The sequence below is a fragment of the Diabrotica virgifera genome, chromosome 8 (assembly GCF_917563875.1).
Source record: "Diabrotica virgifera virgifera chromosome 8, PGI_DIABVI_V3a".
Lineage (NCBI taxonomy): Eukaryota > Metazoa > Arthropoda > Insecta > Coleoptera > Chrysomelidae > Diabrotica > Diabrotica virgifera.
The window spans coordinates 20,231,468-20,252,749 of record NC_065450.1 but is presented as its reverse complement, the minus strand read 5'-3'; the positions used below and the strand labels follow the sequence as shown (position 1 = coordinate 20,252,749).

At 31.5% G+C, this 21,282-nt stretch overlaps 1 protein-coding gene across 4 annotated transcripts in view; it reads left to right on the top strand.

The window, feature by feature from the left end:
- LOC126889283 (uncharacterized) overlaps positions 1-21,282 on the top strand; it is a 138,301-nt gene that overhangs the window by 14,897 nt on the left and 102,122 nt on the right. For 2 of the 4 annotated variants that reach the window (XM_050657405.1, XM_050657404.1), the window contains exon 2: positions 8,660-8,783. The exons of the other annotated variants lie outside the window; for them this stretch is intronic. The gene's annotated coding sequence lies outside the window, so the exon portion shown is untranslated. The remainder of the gene's footprint in view (positions 1-8,659; positions 8,784-21,282) is intronic. 4 annotated transcript variants of the gene reach the window in all.

Genomic DNA, 21,282 nt, shown 5'->3' with positions numbered 1-21,282 from the left:
ACTTTTTATCTAATCTACTCCTGTATAAATCCCTCACGCTTTCTTGTTCTAAGCTGTTTAGGTTGTATTTCTTTTCTGTTAATTTTTCTATTTCCGCTGCAGCTTCTTTTAAATCTCTTGCTCTATCTATTCCTATTGTGAGCTTTGTTTTTAATAGATGGTGGTCACTGCCGCAAGTGGCTCCTCTATATACCCGCACATCCTGTACGATCAATTTAGTCTTTTGTCTTATGATTGTATAGTCTATGATTGATTTCAGCCCTCGGGTATTTTGTGTCCATGTATATTTATGGATATCTCGGTGTTGGAAGAATCCGTTTGTGATTTTCATATCATTTTGTTCGCATAAGGCTATTAGCCTAGTACCATTGTCATTTATAGCTTCTTCACCATATTGGCCTATGACTTTATTGTGCTGTTTCTTGCCTGTTCTACTGTTTAGGTCCCCCAAGATTATAATTTCTCGTGATCTGCCGATATTTGCAATTTCTGAATGTAGCTTTTCAAAAAAGTCGTCCTTAATATTCACCAGTGCATCATCGTTTACTGCATATACTCCAATAATCGTAATCTTTTTTCCTTTGATAGTTAAATTCATTTTTATGAGCCTTTCGCTGATGGCTTCCCAAGCAGTTATGAATCTCCTTAGTTTCTTGCGTATAAGTATACCTACACCTTGTTGTGCTCTTTTCTCCTTTGGTACCCCGCTGTAGAAGTAATCATATTCTCCGATATTTTCTGATCCTTGACCCTTTCGTTTTGTTTCGGTAATCACTGCGATGTCTATGTTCAGTCTATTTATTTCGTGTATTACTTCATTTATTTTTTGTTTAAACCCTTGTACGTTCCAAGTTCCAATATTCGTCATCCTTTTCCGTAGCATGTGTCGTCGTTTTATAATCAATCGATTCCGAGGCGTTTCGCTAGGTTTTTTAACAGTTTGAATTTTTCCGAGTAACGGGGAGTTAACCCGATGCCTCAACCCCCGACCTGGAGGACCAGGGTTTGATTTTGGAGTATTCCTTCTCCTAGAGGATTTGCTTTCTCTACAGCTTTAGAGCATCCTCCGCCCTACCTCCGCTTTAATGTACCAAATATAAAAAATATAAACTTACAAACAAATCTTACACAAAGCTTCAAAATGTGAGCCTTAAAATCGGCCGGTTTTGAAACTTGGGAGAACGATGAGAAGGGGGAAGGAACTATTAGCTTTATCTCTTGTTCTCGCCTATGGATTTCGACGTATCTTTTTTTAATTTGTATGTACTTTTTGCGTACAGTACGAGTATCCATTATTTAAATAAATTAATTGTTATATACACCATCAAATTTGTTTAAACTTTTTTTTTTTTCAATTTTTTTTATAATACTTTAAGTAATTTTAATCACAAAGCATGAATATTTATGAATAATATAATAATACATAGTTTTTTATTAAACTTAGTAATAATTTAAAGTATGAAAAAACAAATTATCCCATTCAATTGTTTCTAAAAATAGTATTGGTCTATGGAAATCAGAAAATCTCAAATGAGATTTTGGTACACTATTTTTTGGTAAACATGCTATTAGATGAATGAAAAACTGAAGTTACAGAACCACCAAACAAGAGATAAACGTAATTGATTGGGGTTGGAAATTAAGCTAAGAACCGTTAGTATCAATCCGATCAACAGATCTTCTTTATACACGGGCGCCCATATAAAAATTTTCAGGGGGGGCAGACGTGAAGATGTTGCACATTATATTTTGTATACTTTGGATAACCATATATAGTTAATAGCACCCGAAAAGCTAGGGGGGCCACGCCCCCCCCCCTGCCCATGGAATATCTTTATACCAGATATTTTATTAAAATAAACTATCTACTCTTGCAAAACTGGTTGCACCGAGTACTTGTTAGTACAGAGATATAAATAGTTTATGGACTTCGATAACCAAAACCTCTATCTTTCTCTATTATCTATTTTGGAGTTTCTTTTTTTTAATCTGTATGTACTCTTTGCGTACGTTACGGATATGTTTTTTTGTTAATAAAGTGGTTATTTAAATAACTATGTAAATTGTGTAAACAATTTTTGGAAATTCTTCTACGATATTTTTAGGATGACTTTGTTGGCAATCATAGGATTGGATCATATGCACTTGACTTTACAATAACTTATAATAAATAGGTAACTGATAATTGTTACGTTTTTCATAAAAATACAAGTATTCCTAAATAAATCTCCTTTAATTTTATTTTAATAGTCTTGTTATAATACCAAAATGTATGAAATATCTTAATTTTTGCTTTTTTGCAATCTTAAAATTATAACTTTCAATCTTGTAAGATACAATTAATACAATGTTGTAGAAAATTTCTGAAAATAATTTTGTTCTTTTTATCCTCTCTCTAATTTTGTTATATTTCATTTTTCGTTTTCTAGTAGCATGTTTATCAAGAAATAAAACTTAGTTTATTTGAGATTTTTTATCTTCAATTCAATATTATAAGCCAATGTTAGATTTAGGAATAATTGAATAGGATTAGTATATATTAATTACAAGGCGTAACAAAAATACAGGTCATAAATTTAATCGCATATTCTGGAACCAAAAATCCTTCGATTGAACCTATCTTACCTTAGTATAAATATGCACATAAAAAAAGTTACAGCCCTTTGAAGTTACAAAATGAAAATCGATTTTGTCCAATATATCGAAAATTCCGCGAGACTTTTTATTGAAGATAGACATGTGGTATTTTTATGGCAAGAGCATCTTACAAAAAAATTATAGTAAAATTTTGACACCCCATAAAAATTTTACGGAGTGTCTTTTTGTGTACGTTCCAATTAAATTATTTTTGTGGTATTAGTTAAACACAATGTTTTTAAAACTTTTTTGCCTCTCAGTACTTTTTCGAAAAGTCAGTTTTTATTGAAATATTTTGAATATTATTTAAATCCACCACATATTTGTAAATATGGTTAAGTACGATTATGGAGACTTGGTAATCGTATGAAAATTTATTTATAATTTACATTTTTAGGCATATTTTGAACCATATTAAAAAAGAAGCCACATCTTGATAAAAGGTGCCTTATCGAAAAAATACTAAGAGACAAAAAGTTTTAGAAACATTGTGTTTAACTAATGGCACCGCAATAATAGTTTAATTGAAACGTACACAAACATTTGGGGGTGTAAAGGAATAAAACCCCCATAAAATTTTTATATAAACATATTAAAAAAGAAGCCGCAACTCGATAAAAACTGCCTTATCGAAAAATACTAAGAAGCAAAAAAAGTTTTAAAGCAGTGAGTTTAAGTAATGGTGCCACAATAATAATTTAATTGGAACGTAGACAAAAGTTTGGGGGGTTTAAGGGAACAAAACCCCCATAAAATTTTTATGGGATGCACAAATTTCACTACAGTTTTTCTTTAAGATCTTCCTATCATGAGAATGATACATGTCCATTTTCAATAAAAAATCTCTAATAGTTTTCGATATATTGGAAAAAATCGATTTTCATTTTGTAACTTCAAAGGGCTATAACTTTTTTATGTGCACATTTGTATTAAGGTAAGTTAGGTCCAATCGATCTATTTTTGGTCCCAGAATATGTGATTTAATTTATGGCCTATATTTTTGTTACGCCCTGTATAACTAATATGTACATTTTACAATAAAAGTTACATCAAATATTATTTAAAAAATTGAAAAAAAATTGTTTAAACAAATTTGATGGTGTATATAACAATTAGTTTATTTAAATAACGCCTATTCGTAATGTATGTAAAAAGTACATACAAATTAAAAAAAGAAACAACGAAATAAATAATCGAGAACCAGAGAAACAGTTAACAGCTCCTTCCCCCCTCTCATCGCTATCCCAAGTTTCAACGCCGGCCGATTTTAAGGGCCATATTTTTAAAGTTTGTGGACGATTTCCTTGAAAGGAAATCTTTTGTATACTTGGTAAGTTAAAACTTTGAAGTATGATCTTTCAAATGCGGCTAATTTTATGTCTTAGTTGTTATAAACAAAGCTGCTGTGAATTAAAAAAGAAGGGTGCTAACTTCGTCCCTAATTGTGCTATGACAATTGTTTTTCTTTATAAATGTGTATAAAAATTCAGTCTTTCTAAGTATGGAAAAATAACTTTTCTGCAGGTAACGGTTAAAAAGTTATTCTAATTGTTTATAAGCAAAAAATCGACATGTTCTTGCAAAATAATTTTACACTGTTTAGAATTATTTTTTGTAATTTTTTTTTAAATTAAGTTAATAGCATAAATCTTCTTCTTTCATAAACTTTCAGAAGTATTACTATAACCTCATCGTTTTCTGACTTATAGTGTCGCAAGGAACATTAATTTGGGAAAAACAAATTAAATAACTTTTAAACTATTTAACCAATTGCTTTGAAATTTAGAATATAATTTAAACACCAGAAGTCTCAGTATTCTGTGAAATAAGAAAGTTATAACTTAATTTTTACATAAGTTATGAACATTTATAAAATCTCAAAATTTATGATTTATTTTGCAATTTTCTAAGCAACAAATAAGGATATAGATATGCAGTGAACGCCATATTGAAGATTTTTATATGATTTATTAGCTTCTTACTCTCAAATTCGTTTAAAATGCTTCACTTTTTAGTAATAGACGAAAAAAGCGAAAATTTAGCGTTTTTTGATCTTCATTTGTTTATAACTATGTAAATCATCAAAATCGGCTGCAGGAAACATATAGGTTATTAATATAGATGTTCATACTGCTCAAAAAATTTTGTTTCGGCCTGGAGGGGGATGTGTCACGAGAAAAATCTTATTTCTCTGGACTAATTAGCAAAATCTTAAAAAAATCTTTTACAATTTAATTACTTTTTAGCGTTGTAAATATTAAGCGATATCGATTTAATAATTAATTTAAAAATTACCGGTAAAAGTTGAATTATAATCCACTAGGAGCGACACCAGCGGAGCTCAGAGCGTATACTGTGTCTTTTTAACTCACAGAAACTAGTATCACAAAATTAAGCCGCTTTTCCATAAAATTGGCCACAATAAGTTAAACAAGGATAAACAATATAGAATGTCTTTGATAGTTTATGAATTTTGACGTTTATAATTTTCAATGACAGTGACAGTTTATTGGTTTATTTAGTTTTATAAATCAATAAAGTTTTATTTATTTGTCAATAAAAACTATAATAATTCAAAAGATTAAGTTTTCAATCTAATAGCACACAAAATAACACTAAAAATAAAACTCTACATCAGAGGTTCCCAAACTACCTTTTCTCGTAGACCAGTTTAAAAAATTTACTGGTTTCGGTGAACACCCAGCAGAAGTGGTATTTCGTAGCTGTGCACGTCAGTGGCGGGTCTAGAAATTTGAATGGGGTTGGGGGGAATTTAAGTGGAAAAAATAAGACATTAATGAAGGTCGAACCGTCTTTTTTTCTCAAAATATCATTCCAAGCGGTTTTACAGTGATTTGGAATTTATTTGCATTTTTTATCGTAAAGTATCAATGGAAAAAATAACGTTTTAAAAGAAGAGACTCAAAAATGTGATTATTAAGTATTATAACAAGTTTCTTTATTTAAAACATGTTTGTGATCAAATTTTAGGGTAGAAAAACTGTAGAATACTGTTTTTACATTTACCTCCATTCCCAAAATACATGTTCTTCTATTTGGCTGAAAATTTGACCAGAGATAGTCAAAACACAGGACTTTAAGTTGTTAAAATAATTTGTATAGTTTTACAATGCAAGAAAAGTTACATGCACTAATATCAGAGTCAAAATTATAGTCCACTCGGGTAAGCATTTTTTGGGTTGGCATACCCAAGCAAGATTCTCTTTTTCTGAGCTTAAGGGGGTCAATAGTAGTGTAAATTTAAAATCGCGAATGAATTCTGCCATTGCGTTTTTCCAACTTTCCGACACAAAGTGTAAGAACTGAAATTGTTGAAAATATGATTTCCTATAAATAATTACTTTTATTATAAATTTGTTGTGCCGTCGATATTTTCCGAGTTATGGGGGGGGGGGGGAAATAGTGACAATTAGAGCATAATTATTGAATTATCTCGTTTATTATTAGTTTTATAACAAAAATTTACCTATACAAAAATGAACAGAATTAAATTTTATACAATTTTAATCTCGTTCATTTTTTTGCTAAAATCAATATTTCAGGTAGTACATATGCGGTAAAGGCGCGAGCATAAGACCTGATTGGTTTGATAGCAGTGGTTTTTGTTCAATATATCCGCCATTTTTAACTTTTCGACAAAAATTTTATGAAATTGTTCCAAATAAATCGTGTTTACAATAATTATTACAATTTTTTTTAACCATTTATTTCGTACGGTCGATATTTTCCGAGTTAATTGTACTTAAAGTAGACGCCTATATTTTTGACTCTGATATCATTCCACGCGTTTTTTTATATTGTAAAACTATATTTTTCATTGATTTCCATTGATATATGGGTGATTCGCCAAAATAGACGGCAATTTCGAGGTAGAGAAATTTAATTTAAAACATGGTTTAGAATTACTTCATTTTTAAATATATTTTATAAAATGAGCTATTCAACTTACCCATGATACCAGCAGAGATCATTTTTAAATATTTTCCGAAAAACGGAAATGTGACTTCGGTGTTGACAAGTGTCCACGGTGTTGACGTAATTCTCTGTTAATTGAAATTTATGATCGTAACAATTAAATAAAAACTGGTATGTAATAAAACTATACAAAACACTTCCATTTTGATATAAAGTACTACAGAAAATCATGAAAAATAGGTAAAATATCAATTGCGTCGGAGTTGATTTAGACCGGCCTTCGTGTTGACAAAACTTTCCAATATGTAGCCGTGTCTTTTCCGTTAAACTTCAAAAATCTAATCTGCTTTTAAACACAATCTTGGCATTTCCTTTCTACACATTCTTCTGTCTTTTCTCCATTTTCTCCATGTCAACATAATTATTTGTTATCCGCTTCCACACATAAGCTCCATGTTTTCACATAATGTGCCTACATAGACAGCAGATGTCTCTTTTGTCAACATTAGAGAAGACTACCCAAAATGATATATTCTTACAGAAATAAGCATAGGTGCATAAAAAATTACTTTCTTTCATAAAATCTTTATTTAACGATTTTGGGTGTTTTCGCCTTCATTTTTCCGTCATACTCCAGTGTATACGAGCCATTTTCTATAAAAAGAAGAAAATTACCAAACCGACCGAAACAACTTGACAGCTTACCCAGTAAGCCTTTTCCTATATCAGACTAAAAAATTGTATTTTTTAGTTTAAGAATGACCATTCACACACTTTAAACAACTCCGAGGCACGTTCGTCAACTCCGAGGCACGACTGGGCTTCGGAGTTGATTGCTTCGGTGTTGATGATTTCATACATTTTTAATTCTACTTTCTACAAAATATTAAAAATAATTCTGCTTTATTCATCGTGTGTCAAAAAAACTTTATAGCGCATACTTAGAAGAAAAACATATTAACAAATTAGCAAAGTTAAGCTTTTATGAAGGCTTCGGTGTTGACTGTATAAAAACATACGCTTAGCTTAAGACACCTTGAAAAATTTTCTATCGCTTAACGATATATGTTCGTCCACTTTCTTCCACAATTTGGGTTAGACTGAAGCGTTCCTCTCTTTTCAAGCTGCCTGCCATACAGTATAGTGCAGTTTGGCCTAAATTTTCATATATTTTCATGAGGCCTCGGTGTTGATGCACAAAGTTGGTTACAGTTTTTAGTAGTAGATTTTTATGGTTTAATTTTAAAAATGAAAATTATTAATTTGACAGTTTTAAATAACATTGGGTTTTCAATTAATTATTGATAAAATAATCTGCACTTTTGTAACTTTTCAGTGTGTAATACTATAAAACACATCAAAAACCAAGGTGGGTTACAGCCTCGGAGTTGATATTTTGACATTAAAATTGCATAGAATGTTTGTAAAAATACTTTTTTTTTTAAATTAATGTTAAGTGGCGTACATTCATCTATTGTATAACTTAACTTTGGCAACACAATTTGAAACACAGTATGTAAAGGACTTAAGAAAAAAGCGAGTTACACAATATGCCGCTTATTTTGGCGAACCACCCATATGTATTACGAAAAAAATGGAAATTTGTTTAAAAATACCAAATATCTATAAAATTTTCGTGGAACCCCACTTACAACTTGTGAACCCCCATTTTTATTTCACGCCAACGTAGACCCCCGTTGAGCCCCTCGTGGACCACTGGGGGTCCACCTGGACCACTTTAGGAATCACTGCTCTACATCCTACCAGGTTGAAAACAATGATTGATGTAGAGTAATATTTTTAGTGTTATTTTGTGTGCATTAGATTGAAAACTTAGTCTTTTGCTAAGCTGCCGCTAGGGCATCCCTGCCATTTCGTTCGTTGCAATCCGTGACTGCACGCCGGTGTTTGTCCTGGTTGGGTCAGAGAGGGCAGCATATGTGCCTCCTGATGAGAGACTAATAAGTTTCGAAACCGGTAGAGGTGCTTGCTGCACTCTCTGATTGAACTAGAATACGATGCGGCTGTAGTTTCGTGTTGCAACGAAATTTAAAATGGTTATTCATTTTTGATTATAATATTTCAGTTAAATAAAGGAAGAGTTGCAATTCTTACTTTGGGTCCCCAGACAAAGACGAGTATTAGTAATATCGTAGTGTTGGTAACTCAATTTGTGAAAAATTTACACTTGTATCACTATTTCCATAAAGGTAAGATATATTACTAAAAATATTATCTAATAATTTATTTATGTAATTCACTCGATAGTTTTGTATTTCTCAACCTTAGTGTTGTATTAAATCTTAACAATACTAACTTTTTTGTTGAGACTATTTTTTAATTTATTTATTACCGTTCTATATTTAGCTTTATAGGTCTTATCTCATGTTTAATGTTGAGTCCATCAATCAATAGCGTAAAATGATCCCCAGCGATGGGAGATATTATACAGAAGTTCAGCCACGATTTTCTAAGTCCTGCCTTTTGCAATACTGGAAGGGTAGACGATGTACTTACAATCTGTGGAAACATCCACAAATTTCCTGTGACATTTTCCTGTGAAAATTAGATTTTCCCAAAAAATAAAAATAGGGTTTTGCGATGAATTTCTAAGTCCTGCCATATCCGTAGATAGACAGGATACTATCGATTTTATGAAGAAAATTTTTTGGGCAGGAGGGTTGCAAACGGGGTAACGGAGTATATATGTATACAAACATGTAAGGAAAATAATGAAATTTTCATGATTTTCTAAGTCCTGTCAACTTAATAAACTAAACATATTTATTTCAAAATGATCAAAAAAAATATTGGCATGACGTCTCCTAATGTTTAAGTATACTTGTCCCTTGGAAAATTCTGCGGAAAATTTGCACCCTGATTCCGTGATTTTTTAAGTCCTGCCTTTAAAAAGTTATAATACTCAAATACAATCAATAACTTTTCGGTACTCGGCAGGAAGGTTAAACGGTTCTTGTAAGACGGCAGGAGTCCTAGATTTGTAAGAAAATTCGTGAAAAAGTCAACGATTTTCTAAGTCATGCCATTTTGCACATGTTTCAAGAATCTTAATATAAGTCTATATACAAAGAGGCAGGATGGTTTTATGGTTATTTTGTATACAGGGTGGGGCATTAGTGTGGGCTAGTCCAATTACTCGTTTGTCGTAAGATATACGAAAAAAGTTATTTAGGTAAAACATGTGCCACAGATAGGACTATAATTTAACAGTATTTTCTAATATACAGGGCTACCCGTTTTCACAGGGTGACAAAAATTTATGTTTTTTTAAATGGAATACCCTGTACATTTTTACATTTTTGGATTCTACTCGATGTTCTCTTTAATAAAATATAGTGTTTCGAAATATTATACGAGGTAGTTTTAAATATAATTACGTTTTTTTTTTTAATTTTGTAGGAACATTCACACCCTATACATATTGTTAGTGATTTAATATACAAACTTCTATTAATTTATGTTTAACCGATTTTTAATATAGTCTACTATTGTCAGTTAATAATAGTATAGCAAAATGTTTAATTTTAGTATACGGGGTTGGTTGAAACTTGAAACTCGGAATGACTATTTTCTGAGTTTTCTTAAATGGGACACCCTGTATTTTAGTATTATAATAAAATGATATTTTATGATACCTTTTTATTTGCTAAGCATTTTCTATACCATATTTATATATTAATTTCGGCAGTAAATTAATACAGACAGATTACTCAGGTGGTTTTTGGGGTTTCTGAACAAGAATGTCACATTAGAACAGATCTTTACCTAGTGCTCGAGGTGACTGATATACACGCCGTATTCTTAAATTTCGAGGCTTTCAGACACTAAAGTGATGCAAGTAGATTACTCGAAGAGTTTTGTGGTTGCTGAACTGAATACGCCATCAGAATCGACCCCGAAAAACTCTCTTAAATTCGAGATCAGTCACCCTGGGCACCAGGTGCTCCGAGGGTCGGTTGTAATGTCATATTCGTGTTCGGCCATCCCAAAAACCATCGAATATTCTGTTTTATAAAATTTATTGCCGATATCCCCCGAAACTCCAGATGACGTGCCTTAGCAGCAACTCTGGGCACTAGATGATTCTGAGGTCGGTTCTGCTTGCGTTTCGTAACTCCATAAACCTCCCAAATAACAAAATTTTGCCCTTCATACACTGATTTTGACAGGTTTATGCACTTTTGGATGCATGTTATGCACTAAAATGCAATTTCTACCCATTTTTATATTATACACCTTTTCCTGATGTTATCCTGAACACAATGCAAAAAGTTGCAAGTAGATAGATGCTGTATTTAAAAATCGATTTATTCTAGTGTTGTTACCGTTAGTACATTCTGCTATTAAATATAGGAAACAATATCAGGATAATATCTACAATATCAGGATAATATCTACCACTAACAACATACAGGGTGTCCAGAAACTCTAACAAATGACGACCGGAGATTCCTCAGATAATTTTAAGGCAATTTAACACAATTCACTTAATCTGAAAATGCTTCCTAAGGTAGATTAAAATAACATAAAACGTGAAACATGAGACGTGAAACATGAAACTTGAAATAAGAAACAAATAAATTGTGAAAAAACATTTGATTTCATGTGATATACTAATCGAAGAAACAAAAATAAAATTTGTATAGTCGACAATGGAAAGTTATGACGAGGTCTTTGCTGTCATGGCAAACCTTTATTACTGTCTAAGGGAGGCCGCAGATCAAAGAAACGTGAAATAAAAACATAAAACGTAAAACATGAAACAAAATGAATTGTGAAGGACGAAACCGTTTCATATTATATACTAATCAAAGAAACAAAATGAAAATTTGTATAGCCAACAATGGAAAGTAATGATGACGAGGTTGTTACTCTTGTGGCAACTTTTTATTACTGCCCAACATCATAACCATAGTACGTATTTGGTTGCAAACGAACTAAGTAATCATCTTCCCAAATTTAAATCATTTTATCGACTGAGTATTCAAACATCTACATTGTTTTATTGTGGGTCCTGGTTTAAAGAAAACTGATATTTTCTTATCATTACCTATTCGAGTACCCCTCCAGGTTATAATTGTACAACTCTTCGTTCTACTTTACAGCAGAAACCAATGCAATATTAAATTCTTGGTCGGAATTCATATTATGCACGTAATTAAATGTCCAAAACAATGAAACTGAAACCGAAAAATACAACACGATCTCTTTCCTGAAACAGATTTCACCAAGATAAAAATGTTTTATGTGCATGAATCACACTCGCTTCTTGTGTGTGCGGACTTGTATTTGTTTAGCTGTGTTTTATTTTCATGAAACGTGTTTTACGTTTCATGTTTTATGTTTCATGTTTCTTTGGTGTGGGGCCTCTCGAAGATAAAAAAGTTTCAGGCACATGAATCACACTCGTTTCATTGGTGGGCGTACTTTTAAATAGACGGAGGCCTATGACCACTGACCAGTACTAGAAATTCACAATTGATAAAATCGATTCATCTCTGGAAGAGAAATAAACGTAGCAATTTTCGTTTTTCTAAATAGAATTTCTCTAAATTCTTTTAAACTCAAAAAACCAAAAGACGAAAAATTTTTCAAATCGATTTTTCTAGAACACTGCGTATTCTTCTGAGTTAAAGGAAAAGTACCTTTTAGTACAAAACTACCCAGAATTCAATAATCCAGTGTCAGAGATGCTTTCCGTACCCAAACGGACCCCTATGACCGGTACTAAAAATTGACAATTGATAATTGACATTTGACAATTGACCTCTGGAAGATAAATAAGTGTACCAGTTTTCGTTTTTCCAAATAAAAGCGTTCTGCAGTTATTTTAAAGAAACTAATTACAAGACTTCGACATGCTTCTTCTAGACGAAGCATATCGAAGTAGAGGTCGTCCGCCAACCAGATGGTCTGATGACATTTTTAAAGTTGTAAACGGTTTTAGATTAGTGTTTTTTAAGCATACTCGACATGGTATGACTCAAGAAAAATGTGGTGATATGAATATGTTTGTATAACACCCTGAAATAATATTACAGACAGATAATTTAATTTTTTATACGAAATAACTATACAACCATCCTGCCTCTGTGAAAATAGATTTATATTAACCTTCTTGAGATATGTGCGAAATGGCATGACTTAGAAAATCGTGTAATTTTCTACGAATTTTCTTACAAATTTTTTAACTATATATAGTAAAAAAGGTGTAACTAAACATCCTGCCATTTTGCATAATGTATACTGAAATTATTTATTTTGTAACAAAATTTATTTTATGACTTAGAAAATCACGGAACCAGAGTGAAAATTTTATACAAAATTTTCCAAGAAACAAGTTCAGTTAAACATTAGGTGACGTCATGCCAATATTTTTTTTGGTCATTTTGAAATAAATATAATTAATTTATTAAGTTGGCAGGACTTAGAAAATCATGAAAATTTCATTATTTTCATTACATGTTTGTATATATGTATACTCCCTTAGTCCTTTTGCGACCGTCCTGCCCAAAAAATTTTCTTCATAAAATAGATAATATCCTGTTAATCTATGGATATGGCAGGACTTAAAAATTCATGGCAACTCCCAATTTTTTTATTCATGGAAAATCTAATTTTCACAGAAAAATGTCACAGGAAACCCGTGGATTTTTTCACAAATTGTAAGTACCTTCCCTAACCTTCCAGTATTGCAAAGGGCAGGACTTAGAAAATCGTGGTTGAACTTCTGTTAATATCTCCCGGTTTAATTAGATACCGGTAGGAATATACAAATCTGGATTCTGGATCAATTGCTCGAAATCATTTGCTCGAAATCAATTGCTCGCAAACGAATTGCTCGACATGAAAATTTCTCGAAATACAAATTGCTCGAATAAAGCAGAAAATTATATATTTATCCAAGTACTTATTCACAATAATACAAAATATATACATAAATATACATAAGAAAAATACTTTTATTCCAGGTAATTACATTCCATGTAATATTCCATGTACATAATCACATAAATGTTATTTTTTGTTGTTCCTAATCGATTATTAAACGCAATAACCTATCATCACTTATTTGCATTTTAGAATCCGCGATGGCAATCTTCGATAAAATTATTAAGGTAATGATTTTAATTCTTCCCTAATACCTGTAAATTATCAAAATCCCTATATCATAATGAGACTAAATCAAAATTATTATTTTTCTTTTTATTTCCAAAGTTCAAAGACATTTTAGATTTGTAACAAATATTTTTCAGCATAAATTAATATACCTAGAATATCACATAATTTGTCTTATTTCAAATATCTTTCTTACCTATGTCTATACTTTGTATTATTATGAATAAATATTTAGATATGCAATTTTCTTTTTTTATTCGAGCAAATGATTTCGACCAATTGATTTAAAGCAATTGCATTCGAGCAATTGACCGGTTACCAAAAATCTGTATTAGCGTTAGAACATTTGGAACATAGATTTTGACGCCTCAAACGAACAATCTCAAGTTTTTCCCAAATATTGGTTTTACTTATTTAATTGCATAATATGTATAATAAAACGCATGATTTCCTCTTCTAAGCTATGGGGATCAGTGTTGCCTTCAGAGATACTTTTAACTTTGATATTGAAGTACTCTACTCTGAGGAATTTAAAAAAAAACAGAAGAGATTTTTAATTATTTCATATGATTCGAGTCTGCGACTTAAATCTTTTGTACTGGAGCCACAAACAACATTAAAGATTTCAATGTTAAACTGATCATTCCTGCTAAATATGACTTCATTGGTTAAATTCTCGTCAAAAAACAATTATTTCTTTTTTTACTTCCTTCACTTTTGCTATGAATTTCATTTGAATACTAGGTTACCTGTTTTCATTCTCTATGGATACAAACTGATCAAACCTATACAAACTGATAATAAAGGGTGTAACAAAAAGACAGGTCATAAATTAAATCACATGTTCTGGGACCAAAAATAGTTCGATTTAATCTAATTTACAAATGTGCACATAATCTTAGTACAAGTTTGCACATCAAAAAAAGGACCCCGCAGAAACCTTATGGAAAATAAGTCCCAGTGGATTTCGTTCATACTTTGGGAAAATACTCTTTGAAGCATCCTGATAAAAAGTTCTCATGGGCACAACTCAATCGTATGAAGGATTTTCAAGATATAGAGGTCCAAACTCAGAAAATTATAAGATTTACGGGGTATTCCAATTTCGTGAGTTACTGGTTATTTGGCAACATGTAGAAGTTTGGATCAAGGAAAAGTACTAGTAGTCTAGAATTTTTTCCTGGCTATCCAATGGCGACCTTTACTTTGACCTTGACCTTCAACGGACGTCATCTTCTAGAGTTTCGAGGGTTTCGAGGGGTATTAAATTGATATAAACAGATTACTCATGGGTTTTTGGGATCCCAAAACACGAATATGTCATCAGAGTTGCCTTCCGGATGACGTGGTGGCCAGGGCCACTGCAAGGGACGTCATCTTCTAGAGTTTCGATGGTTTTCGGCATTTAATTGATGCAAATGAATTACTGGAGGGTTTTTTGAGGTCGCTAAATACGAATATGCCACCAGAACCGACTCCCGGAGCACCTGGTTTCCAAGGTCAATGAAAGGGGCTCCTGGAGTTTCGAGGGTCTTTGGTACTACATTGATGCAAACGGATTATTTATAGGTTTTTGGGGTTGCTGAACACGAATACGTGATCACATTGTGCCGTAGGCACAATGTGATTCGTGGGTCGGATCTGATAGTGTATACATGTTCAGCAACCCCAAAAACCTAAAAGTAATCCATTTGATTCCTCCGAAACTCCAGAAGATGCTCCTGTGTATGTGCTTATCACGTATTCGTGTTCAGCAACCCCAAAAACCTATAACTAATCCGTTTGCATTAATGTGGTACCAAAGGCCCTCGAAACTCCAGGAGCCCCTTTCATTGACCTTGGAAATCAGGTGCTCCGGGAGTCGGTTCTGGTGGCATATTCGTGTATAGCGACCTCAAAATACCCTCCAGTAATTCATTTGCATCAATTAAATGCCGAAAACCATCGAAACTCTAGAAGATGACGTCCCTTGCAGAGGCCCTGGCCACTACGTCATCCGGAGGGCAATTCTGATGGCATATTCTTGTTTAGCGATCCCAAAAACCCATGAGTAATCTGTTTATATCAATTTAATGCCGAAAACCCTCAAAACTCTAGACGATGACGTCCGTTGAAGGTCAAGGTCAAAGTAAAGGTCGCCATTGGATAGCCAGGAAAAAATCATAGACTACTAGTACTTTTCCTTCATCTAAATTTCTACATGTTGCCAAATAACCAGTAACTCACGGAATTGGAATACCCCGTAAATCTTATAATTTTCCGAGTTTGGGCTTCTATATCTTGAAAATCCTTCCTACGATTGAGTTGTGCCCATGAGAACTTTTTATCAGGATGCTTCAAAGAGTATTTTCCCAAAGTATGAACGAAATCCACTGGGACCTATTTTCCATAAGGTTTGTGCGGGGTCCTTTACAGCCCTTTGAAGTCACAAGATTAAAATCGATTTTTTTCAATATTTCGAAAACTATTAGAGATTGTTTATTGAAATTGGACATTTGTTCACCCCATAAAAATTTTATGTGGATTTTGTTCCCAAAAACCTCCCCAAACTTTTGTGTACATTCCAGTTACATTATTATTGTGGTACTATTAGTTAAACACAATATTTTAAAAACTTTTTTTACTTCCTAGTATTTTTTAGATAAGCCAGTTTTTATCGAGATGCGGCTTCTTTTTAAATTGTTTACATAAAAAATATGGGTATTTTGTTCCCTTAAGCCCCCCAAATGCTTGTGTACGTTCCATTAAATTATTATTGTGGTGCCATTAGTTAAACACAATGTTCTTAAAACTTTTTTGGCATTTTAGTTTTTTCTCGATAAGCCAGTTTTTATCGAGAGATGTGGCTTCTTGTTTAATATTTTTCCAAATATAGTTAAAAATTTTAAATATAAATAAATTTTCATATTATTACCAAGTCTCAATGGTACCACAATAATAATTTATTGTGTTATTGTATTTATTAATTTGGAAAGTACACAACAGTTTGGGAGAGTTTAAAGGAACAAAACTCCCTAAAACTTTTATGGGGTGCATACATTTACTGTTACTTTTTTAAGATATTCCTGCCATAAGAAGGCCACTTGTCTATTTTCAATAAAAAATCTCCAGCTTTATTTTTAAACAAAAAGGACGAAACTATAAACTACTTAAGAGGAGTAGATTCACACCCAAGAAAGTCACTAGAAATATCACCAAATTCATCTTCTTTTTTGTTTGATCATATTATCAGCCTTTGACCGTACTCCATAAATATTATATTATACTAATTCATCGCTAAAGAGCTCTAAAAACAACTGTTTTTTTATATAAAAACAGAGTAAAAATTTAAAAATTAAAGGAATAACGTATATTATTTCATTCATAGTAGATTCTGACCAATAGAAAGCTACATAAATCTAAATTAAATCGATAATTTTTGATAATTTCACGTCGTCAAATATATTACGTCAGATGCCCTTCGTTGCTACGAAAAATACATTCAGTGACATTAATGACAATTAATGTTTTAAAAATTATAAAAGTGATAACTGATGACTTTCAACCGTCAAATTAATATTTATAACAACTGTGTGTTTAATTGTACTAATTTGTACTTACATAAATAAATTACAATAAAATTGTGGTGTTGACCAGTTTTATTCATGAAATAATCGCAACAAATTGCACTCGATCTCTAAAATTAATATAGAATTTTTGTCCTCGTGGCCCTTTGACATAATTTCACTCGCCTTTGACTCGTGAAATTAAAACTGTCAAAGTGTCACTCGGGAAAAATTCAATAATTTTAGAGCTCTTGTGCAATTACTACTGATTATTTCGTTCATAGGAGATTCTGACCTATAGAAAGCTACAAAAAATGACAATTTTTGATAATATCCTGTCGTCAAGCATTTCTTCAGATGCCCTTCGTTACTACCTATATACTTCGTTACTATATTCTTTTGACCTGTCAAAAACAAAAGAAATTTTGTATGTTTGATTAAATAAATTCTATTCTATTCTATTCTATTATTCTATACAAAAATGAACATTCAGTGACATTAATGACAATTAATGTTTTACAACTTGTTACAGAGAACACCAAGAAACACGTTTAGCAAATATTCAGGTGAAGATATGAAAAAAATATTAGTTAAAATTATTTAAAAGACAGTTTTATTCATGAAATAATCTCAGCGAATTACCCTCGATCTCGAAAATTATTATCGACTTATTCCCTCGTGCCACTTTGACAAAATTAAAACTGTCAAAGTGTCACTCGGGATACAAATCCAAAACTTTAGAGCTCTCGTGCAGTTACTACTGAAAATACAAAAAATTGCTGATATTCTTTTTATCATAGGCATCTTTCAGTGCGTCACATTTTCGATTTCTTTCTATCGTATTAAATTGTATGTGACAGAAAAAAGGCACGTCTGTGATTACAGACATTTATAACATTTATTCTAGTTGTCGATAGATGGCGCTATAATTGAAAAAAAAATTATTTACGAATTATATAATATATCTGCGAATATAATCTCTACAATTTATGAGACCATACAAATAAAAAAAAATACCATTTTATAAATGCAATAAACACAACTGATTTGTTTTTATGCCAAATTGTAAATAAAATGTGACAACTGTCAGATTTAACTAAAATGTCATGTTAGAATAAATGTTATAAATGTATATTATCACGGACTTACCTTTTTTTCTATCATTTGTGACGCACTGAAAAATGCTCATGAAAAATGCTCATGAAAAGGGCTCTATTGGCGAGGAACCGCAAAGTGGGCGACGCCTGGTGGCGAATTTGAAAAGCATCAACTCTAGGAGACATTGACTTTGTCATTATATTAATTTGTGTACATATTTGCGGTCAGTTTATGTTGTAATTAACAATGATTTCGACTTAAAAAAATATTGCAGTGTTCCTCAGGATTCATTCCTATTACACTCTACGCAATGACGTAAACTAACCAATGCCAAATCACACATTTTGTTAATTTAAAGTTTGTGCTAAACGTAGTATTTTTTAATGTTTAAGCGACTGCAAAATTAAATAAAAAATAAAATGTAGTATATATTCTGTACATAGAATGTACATTGTTATGCAAAATATTCCGACCACCTCATAATTTTCAGAACACAATTACCTATTATAAAATAAATTCAACTTCTTAGTTTCCAGTTTTTATTTAATTAAAAATTGTTATCTGTTGGTGTAAAATAAATTGTAGTGTACCTATTAACCCTCGTAAGGCGGTGCTTAGATTCTTACGTAAACAACGATGCGGGGTGCATTTGCACCCCGTCTGTATATTCATTTTTTGTATGTAAACGTCGGGAAAATTGATTTAAAACATAATTAGGACTTGTTTATTATTCTATGAAACATAATTTTACAAAAATTTCTTCAAAAAAAAAAAAAAATATTATGGTTGCAAAACAAACACATGAAATTTTTCACAGAGTGAGCAACACAAATTTTTTAAACACAATACAGTTAAGTCGGAATTTTCGGTCTTTTTCTCTGACATAAGTAACACCGAATTTGTCTCTTAGCTCTCTTAGCTCCAGATGGAACATCAGAAACGTCCAATTCAGGATATGAAATTTTCATCATTTGTACCCTACAGTCATTTTTCCAAAAAAGCACTTAAACGCTAAGAGTCTTAAACGGTGTAATGAGTGGAATGCGTTTAGAATTTAATTTAATGCGAATAAAAAAATGGATAAAATTCAAAAAATTTATTAAAAAAGATAGGTGAAAAAAACGAGGTCTAGGGTGAATTTGCACCCCGCACCGCCTTACGAGGGTTAACTAAATTAAAAACAAAATTAGAAACTCTAAGATAGATTAATAATTTTTAAAACGCTGTGTGATTATCGGGGGGCCAGATTTTTTTATGAAAAAAAGGTAAAAACAAATCAGTAGTTAGCATCAAATTTACATGAATGCATACAGATGAAACATAATTTTGAGTCGTCTTTAACCTATAAGATGTCTTAGTGGCAAAACTTAGTGGTTACATTGGCAAAACACTCGTGTAAATGATTTTAATTTAACGTTTTAGAACTGTGAGGTCTAATGACAAAATTAATTGTTTTCCTAGAGTTATCGTCCATCTTTGAAATTTTGAGCGCCCTCTGTCGGAATTTAATTTTGCGAATAACTTAATTAACCTATAAAATGACAGAAGTGGCAAAATTTTATAAATGTCATTAGTGTCAAAATTTGATAACAGCGGAGTAAACTTGCCTGAGTTTGGACCAATTACAAACAAGCTTTACGGGGCGGGAAATTTGAATTACTCCTCTTGGTTTAAAAACAGACATAATAGTTTTCGATATATTGGAAAAAATCGATTTTCATTTTGTAATTTTTTTATGTGCACATTTGTACTAAGGTAAGTTAAGTTCAATCGTTCAACTATTTTTGGTCTCAGAATATGTAATTTAATTTATGACCTGCCTTTTTGTCACACCCTGTATATGGCGCTAGCGTCATAAATATTTAGTATAAGGTCATTAAATACCGAATCAGTAAAAGATGGTCACAAATACACTTAAATAATATGTTAAGTGTAAGATTGCATTTATAATTTATGTTGATGTTTGTGATAAATTATTTTATTTAATTAACATTTTATATATTGTTTTCATATTTTATTACTTAAATAATTCAATATTAATTAATGCATTTGGGCGGCCCCCATCAAACGCGCGGGCCCTAGGCGACCGCCTAGTCAGCCTAATGTTTAATTCGGTGGTGAAATACGCACAAAACAATATTGTTCTCAAAACTATTTTTTTTTGTGGAATCTTAACACAATAATTTAGGTAATACTATTTTTATTCGCTTTAAGACTATTCACAGGACATCGTCTCGTTTATAGTTACAGAAGTTATAGATTTTACTAGTGAATAATTGACTGATCTTTTCCCTATTAAAAAAAATTTCGATTTATGATGTAAACAAATATTTTTTTCTGAATTCCCAATGATGTCGAGTTTCAAAGAAAAATCGATTTGAAATTTTTGTCAATGAATATTTTGACTTTAACCTTGTCTTACAAATTTATTTCTAATTATCTAAGGTGGCTTTGGAAAATAACACATAAGTATATGGAATTCCTGTTTGATATACGAATTATCTAACATGTTATCAAATTTTGATTTTGTTATTATTGTATATAATCTTCGTTAAAGAATGTAAAATAAATTATTTAGTCATTAAGTGAAATAAACTAATAACTATTTTGATAGTTTATACTGGAGTAATTTCAAGATTAAAATTAATAACGTTTTCATTATATGTATATCTACGCATCCAAAGGTCTTCTTATAATATTTTTTTTCTATTAATTTACAATGGAATAACAATAAGAGGGACCGGTATCAATAGGAGTGTACGTGTACAAATACTGTATGCCGACGGAATCGTCATCATAGCAAGAATAAAGACTGATTTGGTCCAACTGTTTATGGCATTCGGCCTCAATGCGGCACTCGGCCAAATCTGCGAGTAGAACTTTTTACTTTAACATGTATATAAACTAACAAAAAAAGTTTTAGAAA